Below are 23,418 nucleotides of genomic sequence, written 5' to 3'. Positions count from 1 at the left end.
CCACCTCTCGGCCATTGTGAATATTGATACAATGACCACGGGTATGCAAATAATATCTCTTTGAGGTCCTATTTTCAGCTTGTTCAGAGATTCTCCATGAAGTGGGATTGCTGACCACATGGCCACTTTATTTTTAATTTTCTGAGGAGTCTCCTTACTGTTTTTTAAAGATTTTATTTATTAGCTCTGGCTGGTGTAGCTCAGTGGATTGAGCACGGGCTGCGAACCAAAGTGTTGCAGGTTCGATTTCCAGCCAGGGTACATGCCTGGGTTGCAGGCCATAACCCCCAGCAATCGCACATTGATGTTTCTCTCTCTCTCTCTATCTCCCTCCCTTCCCTCTCTAAAAATAAATACAATTTTATTTATTTATAGATTTTATTTATTTATTTTTAGAGAGGGAAGGGGGAGAGAGAGAGAGAGAAACATCAATGTGCGGTTGCTGGGGGTCATGGCCTGCAACCCAGGCATGTGCCCTGGCTGGGAATCGAACCTGCGACACTTTGGTTCCCAGCCCGGGCTCAATCCACTGAGCTACGCCAGCCAGGGCCTCCTTACTGTTTTCCATTGCAGCTGCACCGTTTGGAATCCATGTGCAAAGGTTCCGATGTCTCTACGTTCTCACCCAAACTGATTTCCTGTGTTAACAGCCCTCCCAAGGAGCGTGAGGCCACTCACTGGGCTGTTAGTTTGCATTTCCCTAATAATGAGTGATGCTGAACATGTTTTCATAGGTTTGGTGGCCATTTGTATATCTTTCTTGAAGAAATGTCTATTCAAGTCCTCTGCCATTGGGGGGGTGGATTATTTGTTCTTTTGTTGAGTTGAAGGAGTTCTTTATATATTTTGACTATTAAACCCTTATCAGATATATGGTTTGCAAATATCTTTCTCTCATTCCAGAGGTTGTCTTTTCACTTTGTTAACTGTTTCTTTTGCTGCACAGAAGTTTTGAGGTTTAACTTCGGCCCATGTATTGATTTTTGCTGTTGCTGTCTGCACTGTTGATGTAACATCCAAGCAATCACAGCCAAGTCTAATGCCACGAAGCATTTCCTTTGCATTTTCTTCTAGGTGTGTGGCAGTCCCAGGTTTTACATTGAGATCTTTAATTCATTTTGAATGAATTTCTGTATTATGAGACAGGGTAGGAGTCCAGCTTCACTCTTTGGCATAAGGGTATCTGGTTTCCTCCATGAAGATTGTCCTTCCCCTGTTGTGTAGTCTCGGCACCCTCGGCCATTCACGCGAGCTCATTTCTCGGCTCTCCTAGGAGCCCACGGCGGACGTTAAGCCTGTGCCATGCTGGCTTTGATTGCAGGAACTTGTCCTGTCCTAGAACCACAAACAAGAGGCCCTCGGCTTTGTTCTTCCTTCTCAGTGTTGTTTCGGCTACCCAGAGTCCTTCGATGTTCCGTAGGAAGTTCAGGATGTTTATGCACTATTTCTGAGATTAAAAAACACCCACGGAGATGGCAAGGATTGCACTGAACCTTTAGGTTGCCTTGGGTAGTACAAACCTTTGAACAAATACAAGACTGAATCCATGGACGTGGGGTGTGTCTCCATTTGTTTTTATCTCCTTAATCTTGTTCGGAATGCTTTTTTGTTTTCGGCATGCAAAATCTTTCACTTAAGTATTTAATTCTGGATGCTATTGCAAATGGAATTGTTCCTTATTTCCTGTTTGGATTGTTCGTTGTTCGTATATAGAAACATAACTGATTTTTGTATATTGATTTTGTAATCTGTTACTTTGCTGAATTCATTGATTAGGTATACATTCTTTTTATGGAGCACTTAGGATCCACCCATAAAACCATGTCATCTGGGCACAAAGAGACTTTACTTCCTTCTGATTTGGACGCCTCGGGAGGGTGCTATTATTAAGTCACGTTCAACGATGAATCGGTGTTCTGTCATTTTTACGAAGTTGCTTGAGGACTTCCTGAGCTTATGGGCGTGAAATTGTTCTATGAACTATTTTCAGACATTGATTTCCACAGTCAATTAAATGTCAACACAGACCTCCACTCACGATAAACGGACTAGGCTACCTCTTGGTGCTAACAGGGGCTTCTAAAGGCAGAAACGAGAGGATGGGCAGAACGCACCTACGGGGTGTTTAAAATCCAGCTAAGAAGTCACTTGGGCCTTCAGAGTTCCCGCTGAGTAATGGCGCAGAGCTGCAGGCTAAACTCATTCACGTCAAACTAAAACAAAAGCTTTGGCTTATGATAGAAGTTTGGTTCTGCCTGGGATATACGATCTAGGTGACTTTAGTCTGACTATATTTAAAAATGGAGAAAGTAAAATTAAGTAATATGGAAGTACTAATAGTTTAATGGCTAAAGCTTTGTTAAAAACTCCTTTTCCTTATCACACGTTGGGTCTGCTCCACGCAGAGGTTTAGGGGAGCGTCTGCCTGTTCTTCTGTCCCTGCAAGACCCCTTGGTCTAGGCCAGCAGGTGCGCCTCCCGGCTCACCGAAGAAGGAAAACCACGCCAGGCCCCTCCAAGCCACCGGCTTCCGGAAGCACAGACCCAGCCTCACGACAGCCACTCCCCCGTAACCCCGCCTTCCCACTGACCCTGTCACCGGAATCCCTGTTTCCCCTCTCCAGCTGTTTAGCCAACAGAGGTGGTGTCGTGGTGCCCCTATTGTCCCAGCCCTCCACCCCGCCCCTCCAGTGCCAAACGCCTCCTCTTCCTCCTCACACTGGCCTGCAAGGGGCACTGGGCACACTCAGCTGCCCCTCCCTGAGCCACGCCCCCCCACCTCTGACCGTCCTCCCCAGCATCCCTCCAACCGACGGACGAGTGCTGGGTGCGTAGCATGTTCTCAAGCTCCGAAGGACAGAACCTGCTAGAAGCTCGGTGTGTGGGGTTGGGGGAGACATGGGCATCAAGGGGCGGGAGCTCAGAGTGAAGAGCTTCCCCCAGGTGAAGTCACAGGGAGTCCTCAGGGCGGACTGCCTCTGAGCAGCTCGGGGGATGGCGGGGAAAGCTGGTGCGCGGCTGAGGGTCCCTGGCGGGGCGGTGGCCAGACTCGGGCCAAGAGTGAGGGGCTTTCTGCCCGTCTTGAGGAGCTTCGATGCCGCTCCTGTGGGCACAGAGACTTTCGGGCAGGGATTTAAAGGTGCTGCTGGGTCCGCCGTGGCTAAGCCAGCAACTGTGGCGGCCCTGACCCAGCAAAAACATAAACAAAATCACAAATCTGTTCCCCAGTGCCTTTCCTTATTCTCACAACATCTTGTTTCCTGGAGACTTTCACCTCGTCATTTGCAACTGGGTCACAGTTCCTTGGGGACAGCAACCCCGTTGGCCCCCTTTCCCTGGCAGACTGGGGTCTGATGCGAAGGCTGGTACGTCTCAGGCACCTGACAAGGGGAGGGGTCAGGAGCACGTGGGCAGACGGGGGTGATGGAGAGGCAGGACCCAGCCTGGGCAGTTATTTGGATGGTAATGCCTCCCTCTGGGAGAAGGGCCACAGTGAGAGAGGCGGTCAGGCACTGGGGACAGTGAGGGAGGAGCGTCAGTGAGCCCCTGTGAACGAGCTGGTTCCAGTGCCTGGGGGGCATGCGGGTGGGCCTGCCGAAGCCCATGCCTTCGTGAAGGGAGGACAAGGAGGTGGTGACGTGACCACGTAGCGACAACTCCTGTGCAATGGGCGCCCTGCCAGTGTGTGCACAGGCATTCACTCTCTGACTCTCTCTCACACCGGCCAGGACGGGCAGGCGTCACTCTCAAGGGCGGGAGAAGCTTCAGCTGCACCAGGTCAATGATTTCCCCAAGGTCACACTGCTAGGCCACGGGAACGTGGCAGGGGAATCCAGGCCCTCTGCACTTCAGAGTCCTCACTCAGTCCCCTTCACACCCCTCACTGTTCTGCCCCCCTCGGCACTCGCAGACCAGATGCAGCCCCCAAATGTCTGCAATCGGTGCTCCCAGCTCAGCATGTCCCTTTGCAACGTGACCTTGCTGCCCCCCTCGTCCAGAAGAGCCCTTGCACCTGGGCTGGGCCGCGTGAGTTACTCGCACCAACACACGGAGCGGAAGCGATGCTGGCAGCTTTGGAGCCGGGGCTGCAGACGCCTCTCGGGGCTCCGAGGCAGGGAGCCGGGCTAGCTTCCCTGGGGAGGAGGGGCCCCGTGGACAGGGGCGCCCAGCCGACAACCAACACCAACTGTGGGGCACGAGGGAGAGGCAACAAGGGCCACCAGATTCTACCGGCTGCCGGACAGCTCCCGACGCACACAGCTGAGCCCAGGAGAGACCGGCAGGAAAACCCACCCGCTGAGCCCTGCCCGAACGGCCAACGCACAACACTGAGAACAACTACAGGGTGGTTGATTTCATCAGGTTCGGAGTGGTTTGTTACACAGCAAGAGATGACCGATACGTCTCTCCACTCACACACAGGACCGCAAGCTGTCTCTGACAAGAAGGAGGAACAAACTCCCAAGAGATGGGGGACAGGGAAGGGGGGACATCAGCCCAGGTCCGATGCAGCTCCAGGCGTTTCAAGTTATTTGAAACAGTAGCTCTTTCCCCCAAGAAATGGTAGGGGACTGTTAATACCGTATAATTGAGTTTCACCGGGAGCTAAATAGGTTAGTGCGGGCCGGCAGGAAACAGCCTCGTTTACTGCTGGTTCTCCACCAGCACGCTCCTCGTGCAAACACGTGCATGTGCGAACTCACTGTGGGTAAACCGAGGACGGTTTGCCCCGAGACCAGACACGCACACGTCACGAAAGCAGGTCAGACAGGAGACGAGAGAGAGCCGCGAGAGATGGGACACATTCGGTCCCCATGCGCATTCACACCCCAGCAGGGGTGTCCGTGCAGGGAAAAAACATCCGGCGATCGCCAAAGCCCGCAGACGCGCTTCTTCCAGAACCCTGAGTTCCGGGAAGAGAAAGCCTCTCTGCCGAACTGAATCCCGCGGGGCCGCCACACTCTGGGGCGCTCTATGGTGATTGTGCTCCGAACGGAGGCTTTCAGAACGTGGTCCGGCCAAGGAGACCGGGCTGGATGCCAATACTACGCTCGTGCCCCCTGAGCCACGCATTTTTCACGGCAGCCTAATTGAAACGTGCAAATTGCACACCGCTCCCTGCTCGGGAGAAGGGGGCAGGGCCGAAATTCCGATGATTGGCTCTGAAACATAGCCCCTTCTGCAACAGAAAATCCGTCCCTGATCTAATTTCCCAGTAGCCAGGATCCGTGGAGCTGTCACTCGGTCCTGCGGGCAAGAGGAGGCTCTGTCCACGGGAAGGGAGGGCTGCCCGGAAGCAGTTTTGTTTCTGAGGTGGATTGCCTTTCTTCCAGCCCTGCTGGCTGGAGGCAGTTTAAAGGACGGATCACGTTAACTGGTTAACTCACGAGGCTTCTGCTCCTAAACTCAGCTCCCTCCCGGTGCCTGTGGGCTGTGGCCCGGGGGGGGGGGGGGGGGTGAGGGCCAGAGATGACAATTCACTTCCATCCCAGCACAGGGGGCGGGGTTTAAGGAAGGTGCTGGAGGGGCCGTTGTCTGGGGGCACATCACAGAGAGTGAGCTTGAGCTCCGCCAAGTCTTACAAGTTATAATCCCCTTTGTGTGCCGGGGGCGGGGGCGGGGGCGGGGGCGGGGGTCCGGGGGAGGCAGCTGTGCTGCCCTCACATCCGAGAGTGCGTGGTCTTGCTTCCCGACTGAAAGCCCTACATCCCAGGGTTACCAGGTAAGACGCGAGTGTCAAGGTGAACTGAGGGGAAGTGACTTACGGTGAGGAAGGGACTGCTTTGTTGACCAGAACAGAGGTGTGTTCTGAGCAGTCATTCCGAGACACAGGCTGGACTCCTACTCCACCTTGGCCGCGAGGCGCTGCCCAGAGCCGCGGGGTCCCCACCCTGCTACCTCACGGGGCGGGTGGGTGGGGCGGAAACGCAGCTCCCAAGGCGCCGCTGGGTTCCACAAACACGCCTGTCTGCATCTCCGTTCCGTATCTCTTACCGGTTTTATACCGCATCGACACCTTTTGTTGTAATCATTTCTATCGGCTAAATGCTTGTTATGCACCTTCTGCGCACAGCAACGGGCTAGGCAAGACACCCCGGGGCATCCAAAGGTACGTTAGATATTCTCAGCCTTCACTCAGCCCATTAGACAACTCAGATAAAAACATTTATGACCATAAAATAAATGCAGAGATGCAGAGACAGACAGACAGACAGACACACACACACACACACACACACACACACACATGCACGGGCTTCAAAGCCCAGAAGGACTGGGTCCGCCGGCTCCACGGAGGAAGGGCCCCCAAGGATCACGCCTCAGCAGACGAGGCTGGAATGCCGGGGTGCGGTTCAGGAGGTTATAGGTTGACCCAATTTAAAGGAGAGGCTGGGAGAAGGGCCAGGAGGGAAAGTGCCTGGTGGCTGGGTGTGGCCGCAGCCCGGGCGCCAGAGGGCCGGGATGAGGAGGAGGGCGGAGCCGGGGATTAAGTCGGCAGGCGGTGGTGGGTGCTGGCCAAGAGCTCCCGGCTCAGGGGTGGGGGGGTGGGGGGGTGGGGGGGGGTGGGCCGCGGGTGCCAGTTCAACACCGAGTCTCTCCCCCATGGTTTCCATGAGGGCTGTGCCCCAGGACCGGTGCCGTCTCCTTCCGGAAACTAGTCTTTCTGTAACATTTCCCCAGGAGCCCAAAGGCTTTAACACACACAGGTGCAAGCTGTAAAGCCACACGGATGCTGGTGTGTGTATTCCTCTCTCCCGGCCAGTTAGTGCTGGAGGCAGGATCCTCACTCCCTGCCGCCCTCTCCCCGGAGGCACGATCCTCACGCTGGCTGCAGCTCACGTAGCCCCAGGCGCTTGGGAGGCCGGGCAGCTGCACCCTAAGCCAGCCCGACAGGCAGGCCCCGATGCCGCCCGAGGCTTGCGTGGCTCCCCGGGCACCTCCTGGGCCCACGGACGGGGTCAGGGACGGCTGACACCCGCGCAGTGGGTGTTATCCTCCGAGGGGGCCCCACATGGCTGCCCTTCGAGACCTGACTGGGCAAAAATATCTATCTATGTTTTTTGAATAAATACACATATAACATTTTAAACTTAGATTTCTGCTGTAGTCCTGAGTTTTGAAGGAGTCAGGCTATTACCCAGAAGAAGATAAAAAAGAAGGGGATGTAACGACAGATTGTTAACGATGAAGAAAATACGAGGGGACTCTGTAACCTGGAAGTTGGGATGATCCCGGGCATGGGAGAATGCGTCAGGGACCTGTGTGCCCCCTCACACACAGAACCGCCTGAGAGCGGCCTGTGGGTGCACAGTCGCCTCGTGGGAGGGTGGAGGCCTGCGTGCAGGGGGCGGGCAGGAAGCAGAGCCCCCCAACCCCACACCAGTCCCCCCCCCGCCATGGCCCTATTCCTGGTTCTTGTTTCTTCCTCCCCCTCTTCTTCCTCCTCCTTTAATACCTCCCCAGTTCTTGCCCCTGCCCTGCCCCACACTTGGGTGTCTGCCCTTCACCTCTCCCCTCACCTCACGGTGTTCTCACCAGTACCCTTTCCCTTATGAACCCCAAATACCTGAATTATACCGCATGCTAAATTATTAGCTGCATTCATCAAGCTCATTTATCAAATGAGCTTGATGCTCCTTACTTAGGCTTTAGGATGGCAAGTCGGACATACAATCTAGTTGTCTTTTAAAATGACAAATTTTTAAATAAGCTGCTCTTCACTGATGGAGGGGGCAGTAGTTTCTGACAAGAAAACAAGACAACACAAAACTCCTCACCCCCTTCCACATGCTGCTGATAAAGGAGAAGTGAGGACCGCATTCTGTGGGCCGCTGTGTCTAGGAAACCACTATGTTTCCTGCAAATTCTCACAAAAACCGCCTGACATCCTATGCCCACTGGTTCCGTCCATTCGGTGGGTGGGACGAGGTGGTAGCAATGTTACCCCCGCTCCCCAGACGCTGGGGGGACTGGGGGGCAGGGGGATGAACGCACACCCAGAGGCAACCGCCCGCCACATGCACCCGTCAGTGAATTTCAGTCTCAACCAAATGCACCGTCAGCCGACAGTGAGGCCCGTAGAGAGGAAACCCGACATCATGGATCCACCTTCCTGATCTCACATTTTCGTTTTCTCCTTTCCGTCCTGCCGCACTGGGTTCCTTCCCACGAGTCAGTGTCTGCAGGGGAAACCTCAAAAGTGCCCCTTCCAAGAACCCTCCTTGACTTCTTTGTTTTCTTGCAGGGATTCCTTTTTCTCAGGGGTTCCTTAGCTACCAACAATGTGCCGGGCCCTTTGGCGAGACATTATTTCCCATCGCTGCGGCAATCTCTTGAGGCCGGTATTCGTAGCCCCAGTGTACGGAGGAGGAACCCGAGGCCCCGAGGTGCTGGGTGAACTGCCGGTATCATCACCCTCCACCTAAGCAGCGCGGGCGCGCAAATCCCGACGGCTGACGCCAAGGCCACCCGGGCTCCCTTCTCTGTCCTCCCCAGGGCCACCCTCAACTGGTTGTCTGTGCCTTTGTTATTATTTTACAGCAACTCTGTGCATGCCCAGTTTGTCTTCTCCATCAGACTGAAATAGTAAATTAAAAAAAAGAGAAAAGGGTTCTGGAAGACTGTACCCCGAGCACCTTAGCAGCAGACACTTGTAGGCGCTGCTAAGGAAGGTCAGCTTCTCCGGGGACCAGCTGCCCCCCATTAGTTCAAGCTGAGAGCTCCCCACGCACTGTCTAGGGACCCGTGTCACCATCAGAACAGAAGAGCCCAGCAGAAAGTTAACAATGGGACATGGGATGGCCGGCACTATCTTTGGGGCCCACACTGGCATAGGCGGAGCCTCGGACCGCGTCTGTTCTGAACCCTTGCTCCCAGCTGCTCGGGTTCCCCACGTCATCCGAAACCCTGCGTCTTTCGGATTCTGTGTTTATGTAACGATAAACCTGAATGAAAGGCTTCATGGTTGTTCCTGCTTGATTTCCACCAGTGGTTTGGGTCTGGTACTCTACCCCGTTGAAACCTGACCGTTCTCAGTCCACCCACTAGCACACCAGCCCCGCTCCCCAGGAAGCACCCACCCCTTCCCTGGGTGCCGGGCCCCTGTGCCCTGCCCCTCAGTGCTCTTCAGTGTCTGTCTGGAGACCCTCCGTTCTCACTGGCTAGACCACCGGCTACAAGAAGGCAAGGCCCTCATCTTGCTCACGGCCAAGTCCCGGCATCAAGCCCAGGGTCTGGCGTGGTGGTGAAGTTCAATATGTTGTGAATCCAGGCATGAATGAAAGGATGGGCACATGGGGATGGGCCTGGGGGAGAAGGGCCGGCAGGGCAGGGGGAGGCCGACATCCTGGACTGGGAAAGGAGTGAGAACAGTCGTATTCAGGAGGCGGCAAGATGCAGAGTTTAGAATCTAAGATGCTTAAGTGACAAGTTATTCCTCGTACTTTTATTTGTCAAGCATCCTCAGATCGACCTTGGGGACCGCCTGAGAATTAAAGGCGTTCAGGCAAGCATCTAGTGTGCAGGACGTGGGACCGGCTGCTGGCTGACGGGCTTCACTGTCGGTGTGACCCAGTGACAGGGCCCTGCGGCTTGGAGCGCGCTCAGACCCTGGGGTGCCCGGGCCTTGTCCTCCTCCCCGGGGCTCTCCCCAGATGAATCACGTCATTAACACGGAAGAGCTACTAAAACCGTGCACCAGGTTAGGGCGGTTCGCCGCCCAGCTGTGGTCGCCGCGGGAGAGCCCTGTGCATTCAGCACAGCTCCGGAGCCCGAACCACCACGAGTCTGCAGAGGGTGTGGCTCTGTGTCACTTATTTTTGTATCTTCAAAGAGGAAGTGCAGAAGACACCGTGACCTCGGCAACATGGGGCAGGCTGGCAGACTCTAGTGGGTGGATGTGTGTACGCTGCCAACATTTCTTCTTTCGTCCAAAGGCGTCGCTGGCTGTTTGTAGAAAGTACAAGCAAAAACGTGTGCTAGGTATTTCTCCCCTGGATGGTGAGCTACCTAATGAAACACGTTGTTAAGGTTCGATGGAGATTTTGAAAGCCTATTTTCTGCAAGGCCCAGATTTGGTGCTGTCCTTAGCTTGGGAGGAATGCTGCTACTTAAATTAAACAAGTGACATCCCACCCTAAGCACAATCTCAAAAGTAAATTCCCTTCCTTTGCAAAACAGATCTCTGCAGATTTCCAATAAAGCCTAGAAAAGCAAAACGAGTTTCATTCAGGAGGACAGTCCACAGATATAAAAGCAATCACCTACTCAGTAGGTATTTACAGCTTCCTGTGCTCAATACGTCTCTATAATAAATGACCTTCTAGCCCCAAGGAAAGGAAACATCATCGTCTTCTAATTCTGCTGATTCCGTTTAAAATGTATGATGTATACATTTTATCCAAGATTTGGAGTAGCGTTTATGTCTCAGAAGCTGCCCTTTAGTTGGAACTCCCTGCCTTTAATCCCTTCTGTGCGGCCACGCCCCCACGCCTATTTTTGACTCGGGGTGGTGGGGGGTGATGAGGACTTGGGAGGGGCCAGCCGGGGCAGCCTCGGGCAGAGGCGGCTGCCCCTGAGGCCGAATGCCCGAGTGCTAGACATTCCCCCGAGAATGCCAAGCAGACGCCCGCGTCCCCTGCCATTAGTGTTTGACCGCAGGAGTGACTGAGAGAGCTCGCACCCGGCAGGCTATACTTAGCCCGCTCCCTCCTGCATAGCTTTAAAGGTGCTACACAGCCACGCTCGGCTTTGTTTGGTTCTCGCTTTATAAATCCGCAGGTTCGAGATCATATGCACGGGGTGTCTGAGGCTGCCCGAGGAAACTCTGTTTCGTCACTGTAGACGGGCTTGACCTGGCAGCTACGCCTGTGTCTCACCTGAACGATAGGGGTGTCGTTTGGAATCAAGCAACTGAAGATCTCATCCAGAAGAACAGTCGTTTAGATACTTTATCACATTCCCCACGTCCGATACTTCAGCAAGATTTTCTCGTGAAAGGACGTTTCCAGGGAACGTGGAGTCCGTGAAAGTCACAGCTGAGTCGGCCCTTCCAGCGTGCGGGTCGGCGGGGGCTGAGAAGGGGAGGGAGCCAGGCGTCCCCTCGCAGGAGGGCGTCAGAGAGCTGCAGGTTACAGCTGAGCGGCTGTGCGCCCCCGACCTGTGCCCACTCCGCTCCCAGCAGGTGGTCTGGCTCATCCCTTTCACACTTTCGGATGACTTTAGGGACACTTGGAAAGGTCACCGTCCAGCAATTTTTCTGTGACACCTGGATCCCAATGTCAGATGTGACATCCACAAACAAAAATCCCTGCGTTTTTTGTTTCCTCCAGAGCACCGCGCTTGCTCCCCGCCGCCCGTCCGGGGCCACCGCAGTCCCACGGAGAGGACGCGGACCTCAGCAGGTGGCCGTGGACAGCTGGGACTTCCCGCGGGACTTCTGAGCTGCATTCTGCCGCCGGTGGTGGTTTTACTACGGTCCTCCGCTCACCGCGCTGGCCCTGCTCTTCAGCTTTCTACGATGAAGGCTAGACCTTCACACAAGAACCATTTTTTGAGATACTTTAAGCCAAGAACAGCGTAAACATGCCTGGTCGCTTTCCAGCTGTGCTAGCTAGCTGGGCTTATGTGTTTCATCCAGGAAAAACAGAAGGATTCCAAAGGACACACAGGCTGAGCACTGAATGAGCGCAATGCCCACGACAAGGGCCAGTACTCGATGGTGACCTTGGCCGTGACGTCCACCTGTAAGGGCGGAGCTGGTGGGTCAGGACATGCTGCCACGCGGTCGGGCATCTTCTCGGCCGGTTCTGCCGACGCCCAGCCTCATGAGCTTCCCGCGGCCCGACTATGGCCCCGCCCCACAGAGGGGGTCGGTTCTGCTGGTCTCCGCCCAGTCCAGCTCTTGTAAGCCAAACCTGGAGTTACTCTTCCGAAACGGTAAACGTCTAAAGGTGCTGCTCGGATTTCAACTGGACGGAAGGAGATAAAAACAAAGGCCTCCCTGCAGTGGAAATGAGGTCGTTGCACAATGCACAGAACATCGAGGGGCGTTTTCCAGCAGGCCTGCCCCGCTCCCCGAGGGAACAGCACCCCCTCTCCGGGTGGGCTGTCTGTCGGTGGTCGATCCGTGACATGCAGTAGTGAGATGGTGAGTGGTACAAGCAGGGTGACTGATCGGCCTGGTTTGCCTGGGACTGCCCCAGTGTTGGGACTGAGAGTCCAGTGTCCCAGGGCAGCCCTGGGTTCCAGGCAAAGCCGCTGGCTGGTCCCTGGAGGGTGGAACGCAAGGCTGAGAAGGGAGCGGGCTGCAAAGCACGCAACCCCCACCCCAAGGTCAGGGCCATCGTGCAGAACCAAGCCACTGCACAGAGGAAAACTTGGAGACCTGCCTGCTGGACACCTGAGGAGTGGACCCCGAGTGACCACAGGACAGCCAGTTCCGACGTTGTGGGTGCCTGTAGGAACACCCTAAAACATCGCTGTGCTGCACTGTCATCATGGATGATTTCTGCAGTGTCATCTCGGGTCTCTCAGTCCCTTCTTTGGAGTCACCCGTATCCGAGTGCTTACTCAAAAATGTGCTGTGATCACAACGAAGCTGAAACCCCGTAGAGGTGTGTGAACGGATATGTGGGTGAGTCATATCCGGAAAGATACAAGCGCTGTCACTCTGTTCTTGGCTTAGGATAAGCCACAGAGGAGCCCTCGCATGTCGGACAGTGAGCCGTACCTCCGCGTCATCGTCCAAGCTAAGGACGAAGATTTATCTAGTGTCCAAATCTCCAAGGAGTGCCACTCGCAAGTGGGACAAAATTCCTTCCTCCGGGGCCTGCAGGCACCTCAGCCATCTGCCACACCCTGGCCCACCCTCCCCAAGTCCACGCAAGAAGGTGAACGGGTGTGGGGGAGGTGTTTGTGGTACAAGGAGCCTTGCTGAACACTTGCTGCCCTGAGACAAACTGTTCTTCCGGTCACAAAGGCCATGTCTCCTGAGCCCACTGGAGACAGAGAAAATTCAGACGGAGCCAGAATGAGCCCACGGGTGCCCCTTCCTCACTGATAAGAGAGTTGTCTACAGAAAGATCTCTGTCCTCGCCTCTGCCGCACCCCCGGGGCAGGGAGGGGCTGGTGCTCTCCTGGGACTCCGCAGAGGAGGGACCAGGCTCTTGGTTCCGCCCATCCTGAATCGTTCCCCAAACCGACATTCATAACAAGGGTCTACAGGTGATGTGAGACCCTTCGTAACCCTGGTCTGGTGGCCCCGCTGGTGGGAGTGGTGCCGTGTATACAGAAGGTTGTGGGTTTGATCCCCAGTCCCGGCTCAGACCTAGATTCCGGGTCCCGGCCTCGGTCGGGGTGTGTATGGGGGGCAACCGATCGAAGTTTCTCCCTCACATCAAGGCCCCTCGCTCTCTGTCTCTCCCCCTTCCTCTCTCTCTAAAATCAATAAACATACCATTCCGTGAGGACTAAAAATAAGAAAAGACCCTTCATAATCACCAAAGGAAAGACTACATGAATGCAGGCCAATTTTTACAGGCATAAAATAGAAATACAGACGTATAAGTTTGATTAACTCCATCTAACTGCTTTCCAACTCTGCTAGTTACTGAAATACTAAAGGAGCTAAGCATACCCTCAACAGCCAAAAAAAAAAAAAAAACAGGATTCATTTTCAAGAAAAATTTTCAAACTCGGCTTCACGGAGGGCTGAGTTTCGAATGCACCTGGGCCTGCTGCCCACCCCGAGCTGGGACGGCTGGGACCCGCAGGCCTGACCAGGCGGGGGGCCCGAGAGACGCTCCAGGCTGAGGGCGTGCGTCCTGTCAGCCGCACCTCTGCTCACGCAGCCTCCTCGGGCGGCTCCCGCTGCCCGCGGGCCCCCAGACTGCTTGCTCCTCCGGCCACACGCTACAATTCCCGCTCCGCCGGCTTGCAGGTCCCTGCCAGTCCCGTGGGGCTCTGCGCGTGGCCCCCCGCCCCAGTTTACCCCGCCCCCCCCCCCCCCCCCCCCCCCCGCTCCTTCCAGAACCGTCAGGACTCGGACAGCTAGACGCTGTCCCACAGCCCCTCCAAGTCCAGATGCAACCCGCTCTCGCCCCCTGCAAGTTTCTGAAAACATCTACTCCTGTTTCCATAGAAACCACAGGGCTTTGCTTACTGGAACCCAGGACGGCTTTTGAACTTTGCCCTGTGACTACTTTTGCATTGTATCAGGCTGGACTCAGTTCAGGATGGTTGCAAAAGCCTTTCCCAATCAAGCGCAAACGCGCTTGGGAACGGGCTTGGTTGGGAAACGCGGCCATGAACCCACGTGGTGGCAGAAGCAGAGAGGGTGTCTGAGGGCTGTGGACCGCCTGTTTCCAGCGGGGAGCGGGCCCGCCAGGGCTTCCGTAAGGCGCCGTTTGTGTGTATGTCACACTGTTAAATCCGAAGACACAGAGAAGTTTCTGTATGTGAATGTCTGCAGCGAAAACACAGAACAACTCAACCCTTCTGCCACTCCTAAAGACGTTTTGAAGGAAAAAAAAAATGATGGTGCTTAGAGGCAGACGGTAGAGCTGAAGGTGAGAGGAATTTTAAAAATGACTAAGTTTCTTATCAACCATTTGGGAAGAAGAGATGAAGCCCTAACGGAAATAGGAAAAGGTTCCAGACAGAAAAATCGATACCGTCCATTGTGAAACCTGTTGATCAGAAGTGACCGGGAGGATGCAGTCACAGATGTTCACTGAGGGGACCCGAAACTCGGCGCTGGGAGAGGTGCAAGGTCAGACCTGCAGGTGCAGTTCCGAGACACCACCCTCGGAACCTTGTACTGAAAGCCGTGAACGGAAACCGAGTCCCGGGGACCACAGAGCTGGGGGCGGGGGCGGGGCGAGAGTTGCTACCAAGGGCATCGGCAAAACCAGTCAAGAGGAGCAGGGCGCTCAGTGCCAGCAACGTCGAGGCAAGAGGAATTTCAGTAACTAGGCAGAGGTCAGGACACTCAAAAGCCTCTTCCTTGTTCAGTCTACCATGGACCGAATGCCAAGGTGCCACGCTAAACAAGCACTGGGGATCGGGGGTGGGGGGCATGCGACTGAGATGGGGGTGGGGGGCATGCACAGCAGCCACCTCGGAGCTCTGGAGCCCAGAGAACATCGGAGAAGCACAAACCCAAGGAGAGGAGATGGCGATAGGCAGGTTTGAAAAAAAAAAAGTAAATTGCCACTAAAAATAATCTGTGGGCAAGTTATGGAAATATAACCCGCGAGCTGCAGAAATAACTTTACCCTGACAGTCCATGGACTGAGATTATTACGCTCATAACGAGAGTCATCAGTTAGTGACAAGCGGGAGGTTGGGCATTGCGACCGGATCCCACCAGCCTTCCCAGTTCCGCACGAGGGGCCACAGGAACACAGCGGGGAAGGCCAAGTTCCAGCGTGATCGTCTCCGGGAATTCGCGTTCAACAAGGAGAGACCATCGCTGTGAGTATGTCTTCCAACCTGCAACAGCTGAGGCTCGCAAAGGCCGATCGCGCGGCATACAGCAGCTGACAGATGACCAGCCTGTGCTGGCGAGAGCCCTTTGGCTATTAAAAGATAATGAAACCTTGCGAGAGTCCCCCAGCTGCTTCACTGGGTAATTCTATTTCAGACGTGTGTGGTGAGGCTCCGATTCATCTGAAGCGGACAGCTCCCCGTCACCAGCGCCCTGGGGCGAGCTGTTGAGTGACAGCCCCTCCTCCGCACACCTCCTTCGGGCTACAGAACTCACTCAGTGCCTGGTCCCCTGGCTCTAGCACCGGCGGTTCCGGTTCCGGTCACCCAGGGGAACTGGGCTCACCCTTTATCTGATGCAGTGAAGGCACAAGCCAGAGCCGGCCCAGACTGTGTCACTGGAGTAACTGCTTTCTAGCCATCTTCCTAAAACACGAACAATAAGAACTGGGCTAGGGCAGCTGTTCTGTGTGTCCGTGGGAGGAAACACCAGAGGGGGCGAGTTCCCACCGGATTTCCACAAACGCAGAAACAGTTCAGTGGCAGCGAAGACCAGCAGTGCAGGGACACCCGGTCACCGGCGACCCCGCCGACCTCCACCGCAGAGACTAGGGAGGGAGGAAAGAGAGAGGAGCGTGGGGGGAGGGGTCCGAGCCGGCCCCGGGAGTGCGCACCACTAGCCTCTGCAGCTGCTGCAGGGGCTCGGGGCGGATGGTGAAACATCCCGGGCAGGTTCCAAATGCGGAGGACAGAGCGTGTCCGAGTGTCAGTCTTGGAGTTTCCAAGTAAAGATTTGCAGTTCAGCTTTGTGTGTTGTTTTTCTACACAAGGGCCCAGCAGAGGTGCGTGCGCACTCTTGCACGGTCAGCCTGAAGCTGAGCAGGGCTCCGGGGACTGGGCGTCACACGGGCGTGGTCACTAGGAAGCCGCAGCGGACTGACCGGCCGGCGCTCTGCGTCCGTGGGGAACACAGGGTGTCTCTTTCCCTGGTCGCTCCGAGAACAGGTGTGCCTTCCCCGCACTGCTGGGCTGCAGCGCCGGGGTCTCGCCCCCGCAGACACCTCCCTCCTCTGTCTTGGGGTTTGTGTTTCCTTCAGAAGCGGCTGACACATCCCCTCACCTTGGGCGGCTCCCCTAAGTGTCTGGTGTGGACATCGCAGCCCCCACCGCATCCCGCACGCACCCCCGCTGCTGGACTTCCGCTCTGTCCTGTGATGACAGCCCCTCTGTGCCATGCCCCCGGCCTACCTCGACCACAGTGGGCGCTCCTGGGGGCACTGCCCTTGTCCTGTCTTGCCCGGCTCACGAAAGGTGCTTACTAAATGCTGAATGAAAACAGAATGGGGGCTGGATAAGGAGAATTATCTTCTGAGGAACAAACTGGGTAAAATTTATATTGTCCTCATTTTCACAGGGGCTGACAATATCCTCTTTCTGCGATTTCGGTAGACATTAAACATTAGTAGAGGAACACAGTACTAAGGAGGATATCCCAGCAAGAATGTCCACAAGAAAGCAGAGGGCCTCTTCGACACAGGTCTCCCGTCCATGTCCCCACTACGAACGTCACCCTGGCTTTGGTGGAGGGCACTTCCTTGGTCCTTGTGTTATTACTACCCCTGAGCACATTGAGGTCGCTGTCAGCCACGTTTTCATTAAGTCACAGGGGTCAAGGGCAAAGGCCTCTCTCTTTACGGTTGGGTCAGGCCCAAGAAACCACCCCAAAGTGACACCACTTTTGTTTGGGCTTCAAAACCATTACTGACATTCCACCAGGAAGCGCCCTCCGGGGTGGATTCACCTGCCCCCACGCAGGCCTTCCTGCCCCCGCCCCCCAGTCAGCATCAGCTCCCCAGTCGAGGCTAAGTCCCACCGCCGCCTGAGGACGGGCGTGGCTCTGCAGAAGGAGCCTCGACACCTCCTTTGCATCAGACGCGAAGTCAACTATTTTTGATCTTGGGTTTTAAGTAACACAGCTGCTTTGTGGGCCTATAACAGTTTCCTGGTTTCGTTCCTATCTTTAAAACAACAGTTTCAGTCACAGGGTCATGGTCACACGGATGTGCGGGCTGGCCCTGGCCAAGCACGTCCATAACGCAGCTTTGGAACATCTATAATTCTTGCAGCAGTCTCTTGAGGTAGGGCTGATCACCTCTATTTCCGTAAAGACAACTGGTCCAAGGTCACACAGCTCATCCTGCTGGAGCCTGACTCTCATGCCAAGTCTGTCTAGCTCCCCGGCCAGCATTCCTGCTGGCTGGACCACCCCGCCCTTCCCGGAGTTAAAACGTACACCTGATTTTGAATGTGAATTTGCATACACTCCAACCCCCTCTTACAGGAGCAGCTTTCATGCTTGTTTGCAAGGAAGGAGACGGGGGAGCTCACCAGCGGGGGTGCAGCTCCCCGGGGGGCACCCACACCCACATGGGCTGCTTCAACAGTGGGGACAGCTGGACTCTGGTCTCAGCTCACTGTCCCCCACATTTTATGGGGAGGTCACCAAACCTCAGGCCCAGAGCAGTACGCACTCACTCTCTTCAAAGCGACACCTGCCGGAGACCCCAGGCCCTCTTAGCCCGGCGCCCCCAAGGCCCAGCTGGCACCCCCAGGGGTTTCTCACTCATGCACTTGTTCATCAGCTGATGTCCCGGTACCGAGGCATCTTCCTCTCCACACGCGACAGTCTCAATTCACTTGATCAACACATATATAAAACAATTCGCAGCTTTAGTTGTGAGACACTCTATAGTACGATTCCTTGGTAAACACCCCCCCCGCCCCTGCCCACCCCAGAAATACAGGCACTTCCTGAACAAGCAGAGAATCAGCGATTTGCAAGAAGTCCGACAACTCGAAGTTCCAACTTCCTCCTCCGAATTCCCCCGCCGGAGGTTCTGATTGGAGCGCATACCCGGCGGAATGATGATCTGAATTCAGTCCGTCTGCCCACCAAGTCCCTATAGGGCAGTAACTATGATCTCTAGCTTCCCACCTACAGTCTCCAAAGAAGATCCTGGCACACAGTAGGCCCTCAAGAAATAACTGCAAGAGGAGAGAACAGAGGAATGAATTCATCTGCATCTAAGTGTTCTGTCATCTTGGCCAGCGGTTCTCAACCCGGGGTGACTTGGCTCCCCCGGGAACACTTGGCAGCCTCCGAGGACACTCTGGGCTGTCAGCTGGCGGGGAGGGGACTTCCGGCATCAAGCAGCAGAAACCACAGGTGCGCCTGCACACCCTCCAGTGCCCAGGGCGGCCACCGCAAGGCAGAACGATCCGGCTGCACGGTGTCAATAGTGCTGAGGTCAGGAAACCACATCTCAGAGGCAGCGCATGCACGGAAACCCCACCAGCAGACAGGGGGGCTCAGAGATGCGCCGCATCTCATCTTAGGAAGAACGCCAGGGCACCTGCCCCATCATTGACAGAAAACGCTCCACAGAAACACAAACCAGGTTGGAGACCGCAGGTGGTCGCCGTCGTCGGGTGGCTCAGGGAGGTGGCGCGGGCCTCACCGGCGTCAGCGCTGGTCTGCGGCTCCGCAGCCCAGGGTAACCCGGGGAACAGGCCCGCCATTCAGCGCCGGCGGCGCCGGGGTTTGTGTGCTGTGGCTCATGGCTCGCGAGATGCAATCGGGCTGAAAGGGAGAGAGCCGCGCACCATTCAGGAGTGCTGGCGAGAGAAACCCCTAAACATGCTCCAGCACAAAAGGGGATGAAAATGTCACAGGAAATTTTTTTTCTTGAAAACGGAATGGCTCCTGAATGCCTCATTCTTTCCAGAACAGTTACAACCCTTGTGCGCCCGCCCGGGCTCTCCGTGTCGGGCCGGCAGGGCGGGCCTCGCCTTTCTTCTGCGGCTCGCCCCCCCCACCCCCCGCCCCGGAAGGCCCGCCCTGGTGAACTTGGCCGCACAGGGTGTAACGAGACAGGCCCGGGAGACGCCTCCTCGAGGGGAATAATCCTCCCGTTTGGAAGTGGAGAGAGACTGCCTCACATGGGGAAGCAAAGGGGGCTGGGCAGAGCCGGCCACGTACTTCACTGGGGGCAACACTGGCCTGGCGTTTTGACCGCAACGCCATCCGGTACCTGAAGACTCATTTGTGCAAAGCGGAACGAAGCCAGCTCTCGCACGGGCATGCGATGCAGCGCGATGAGTGAGTGGGTCCCATCGGAAAGGACAGGCACCGTGCGTCGGCGGCACTGGCCAGGCGTCGATAGGGAGCGGGCCGTCTGCCCGGGGCCTGCCTTCCCGGCCGGCGGCGTCCTCTGCGGTCACCGGCCAGCAGAGGCCCCGCCGGATGGGAGCGCCCGGCTGCAGCTGTGCCATTCAGCTCCTCTCTTGGACAGGATTGGGGGGTACAGGGGGCACGTCTAAGGGATAATGAGGGTTTCTTTCCTAACACTCTGCAGATGATGCAGGCTCTCTTGGGTTTCGACTCATTTCCTGCTCGGCATGTCTGCAAGATGAGAGAACAATTATCTCCGAAATTACACGTAATTAGCTGTCTGCTTGTCCCTGTGAGATAAGATCTCGATGCCCTCCCACGGCACACCGGGACGCACACACGGACACACCCACGGTCCTCGCAGGCCGGCGTGGGCCCTGCACCTGTGCCCCAAGGTGAGGAAAATGTGTCACCCCCGCTCCTGACGACGACAGGTGTGGTGCGCTTCACACTGCCCTGGGACGTGGGGACAGCGGCAACCACCACTTGCTCACCACGTCCTCTCCCCGGGGGCAGGCGGCGGGGCGGGCCGGAGCACCGGAGGGAAATACGGACGGGAGACTCAGGATCTCAAGTCTCAGTTCTGGCTCCTGGCTCCGTCTCCTCCTGGAGGTGAAACCCTGAGCAAGGTGTTTGGCCCCCCCTGAGCCCCCGCCTCCTCATTTTTGTCATTGTCAAATGTGTCCAATGCATCTTGTTGCTGCCACGCGATAGATCCGTGTCGCCTCTGAACCTCCTCCCACCCTGGGTGGGTGCACGGCCCCTTCCCTGGAAGCCAGGCGGACCCGGCTGACTACGCGGACCAGCAGAATGAAGCAAACGTGACTCCCTGCACCTTCCCGGGCAGGTCACCAAGGGGCACGCCCTGCGCCCTGCCCACTCTCTGAAGGGCATCTCCATGCCGAGAGGGAGCCCATGCAGCCACATGCGGGGAGGGGACCCGCGTGGGTGTCCCAGGTGACAGCCTCTGCAGCTGACGTCCACTGTCAAGCAGCATGAGCTGCCCGTCCTGGGAGGGAGCGTGGCTTTGGAGGGCCTTGGGGCTCCAGAGCCACTGACTCACCCCAGCCTTCAAGGCCTTCCCGCTGCAGGTGCTGTCACAGCGGAGCCGAGATGAGCCAGTCCCGCCGTGTCATCTCCCTTTCCGGGTCCCCGCGACCCACGAGCGTAATAACCAGGCGTTTCATGCCACTGAGGTCGGGGTGGCTTGTCGCACGGCAACAGTAACCAAATGCACCTCCATGAGGTTCCACCGATTCTGCTCACAGACTCTGTGCTCCTGGGACCGTGGGGTTCGTGCGCCCATGGGGTCCCCCACTTCCCCGCTGCTATCGATTAGTCCTTCTTGATTCATAGAACAGGCGAAGGTGTGACTGATTCCTCTTGTGGAATCCACCCACGGACCCACCGAGCAGCCCACCCAGGAGGGAAGGGAAAGGCACGTGTGCTGACCAACCCCCCACGGGAACCCTGTGCGGGGGCTTTGGGGAATGCACCCCCCAAGGAGGCTGTGAACCTTCCAGAGGCTTTGGGTCAGCAGGTCAGGAGCAGGCTGCCCCAGAGGACACCGTGGCACTGACCCGGAGGTTGGGTGGTGACCTCGTGTTTGCCCGAGGAGAGGGGTCATGGGGTCAGGGAGGTGACAGCCCAGAGGACAGTGACCGCACCACAGTCCTGTGCCTGTGTCAACCTGCAGAAAGAGCCATGCTGGGGAGAGAGACCCGAAGGGGCTGGACTCGGGGGAATGGACAGCCGTTCCTTCCGAAGCAGGAGTCCCCGAACCAGAGTGTGCAGAGAAAACGGTGGCCAGTGTAGCATCCTAGGGAACCATGCGGCTGGCTCACCACGCCTGCCTGCACTTGACCCCTGCCGGTCGGGCTCCAGCTCGGCCCCTCCCCCGCACGCCAGCCCACAGACTCCGACCCTGGGGCTCCCCCATCCCCTCGTTTCACTGGGACTCGCCCTGCGGCTGCTCAGTGGACCCAGAGCAGGAAGCACAGTTCAAGCAGAGGAGAACAACCTTAAATTAATAGCTTTAACTCATATACTAATTATATAAATTAAATATTATTTATGTTTATATTAGTGTCATTATTTTATAATAACACTCTCCGAGTATTATTTATTCAACACCAGTGAGACACCTGCCTGAGGCAAACATGTGTGACTTCTCACTTTATAAAATATTTAGATATCTTTAAATTACTTCTGGAAGAATTCACATTCGAAATTCTCTTTCACTGTGAAATAACGACGGACTGATGAAGAATGCAGAATAAACAAGGAGCACATGTGTCCCATAGGGACCTCTCTCTGTTCATTGGGCTTCTCCACAAGTTAATATTGTGGTTTCAAATTACTGCCGTCGCTTGGCCCCGTTGAACTGGTGTTCCGGTTTATTCACGTTTCTAAAACCAGGGACCCCATTTATGTGGGTTTTGGGGCATGTTACACTCTTAGAAAAGCCTTTTTAAAAGATACAAAATTATTCAAGCTAACTGGTAATGTCTAACGCTCTAAAATTCACATCCTCACCGTACATGCCAAATTCATTTACTATTAGCATTCGATTTCATTTATTTCTCACCAATGAAATCTTCAGGAGGTTCACGCCTAAAGCAGAGGCAAACACGTGTGGTTGCATCGGGCACTTTAACTACAGCCGAGGGAAGCCGCGGTCCTCAGATGACCCAGCCTTGACTGCATGAGAATTCCCGGTAACGCAAAGCTCAGCACACGTGTTTCCAGACAGAATAAAAATCTGTACTGGAAGGTACAGTAATATAGTCAAATCAATGAGTTCTTATTGTAGCGAGTAGGACAAAAGCATAAACATGTGGTGTATTCTGCCGTGTATAATGGGCACTTTTTTGCCCAGATTTCTTGAGGGAAAAACAAGGGTGCGAATTATACATGGGCGGCACTAATTCTGTATCTAAATAAACACATATAAATATTTTTATTCTTTTTTGATGCATATGCATTTGTTACATAAAATTTCTTGTACCATAATATGTTCAAAAGTAAACGCTAAAATTCCGTTACAACACAAAAAACACGTATCTAAATATAAATAAATAAGAAGTTGAACTAAAAAATTAAAACGGAAGGTCTTTTCCCTGAAAGTCTGGGCCAAAAATATGGACAGGCATAATACATGGCAAATACAGTAAGTTGGTCATAGAAACACTAAAATGTAAGTATTTTGCCATTCTGAAGGGTTATGGGGCTAAGTCCTGTATTTACCATTTCTTTGTTGTCATAGTTAAAATCCCTACCCCTCATGATATTTTGGGGTGCCCCTGTAGCAACAAGGGGAGGCCTGGAGCTGGAGGAACACAGAGTCGTAGTTAGCCCTGGGTTCAAATCCTGGCTCGGCTAGGTACTGGGGTTTAACGTGGACAAGTTACTTGGACAAATTACTGTAACCTCTCTGGGCCTCAGTTTCTTAACCTTGGAAACGGGACACCAACGGTGCCCACTCCTGCGAAGGTGACGCGAGGCAATCCCTTATCACGTCCAGGTCATCCTGGAGGAAACAGGCTCAGCGGCCGCTGCTGCCTCTCTCCATCCAGTCTGGCCACCTCCGTGCCAGTTTCACCTACGCGTCTTTCTAAACGACTGTGTGCACCCCATTTCTACTGTGCAAAGGCTCTCAGTAGCGCCCCGCTAGCTCGCCAATGAACGCCAAACTCTCGGCCG

The 23,418-nt window shown here is 55.2% G+C and overlaps 1 protein-coding gene across 5 annotated transcripts in view; it reads right to left on the bottom strand.

The window, feature by feature from the left end:
• STARD13 (StAR related lipid transfer domain containing 13) overlaps positions 1-23,418 on the bottom strand; it is a 225,446-nt gene that overhangs the window by 98,064 nt on the left and 103,964 nt on the right. The gene's annotated exons all lie outside the window — the stretch shown is intronic.

This window comes from Phyllostomus discolor, chromosome 11, assembly GCF_004126475.2.
Source record: "Phyllostomus discolor isolate MPI-MPIP mPhyDis1 chromosome 11, mPhyDis1.pri.v3, whole genome shotgun sequence".
Taxonomy (NCBI): Eukaryota; Metazoa; Chordata; class Mammalia; order Chiroptera; family Phyllostomidae; genus Phyllostomus; species Phyllostomus discolor.
This window is presented reverse-complemented; position numbering and strand designations above follow the sequence as displayed.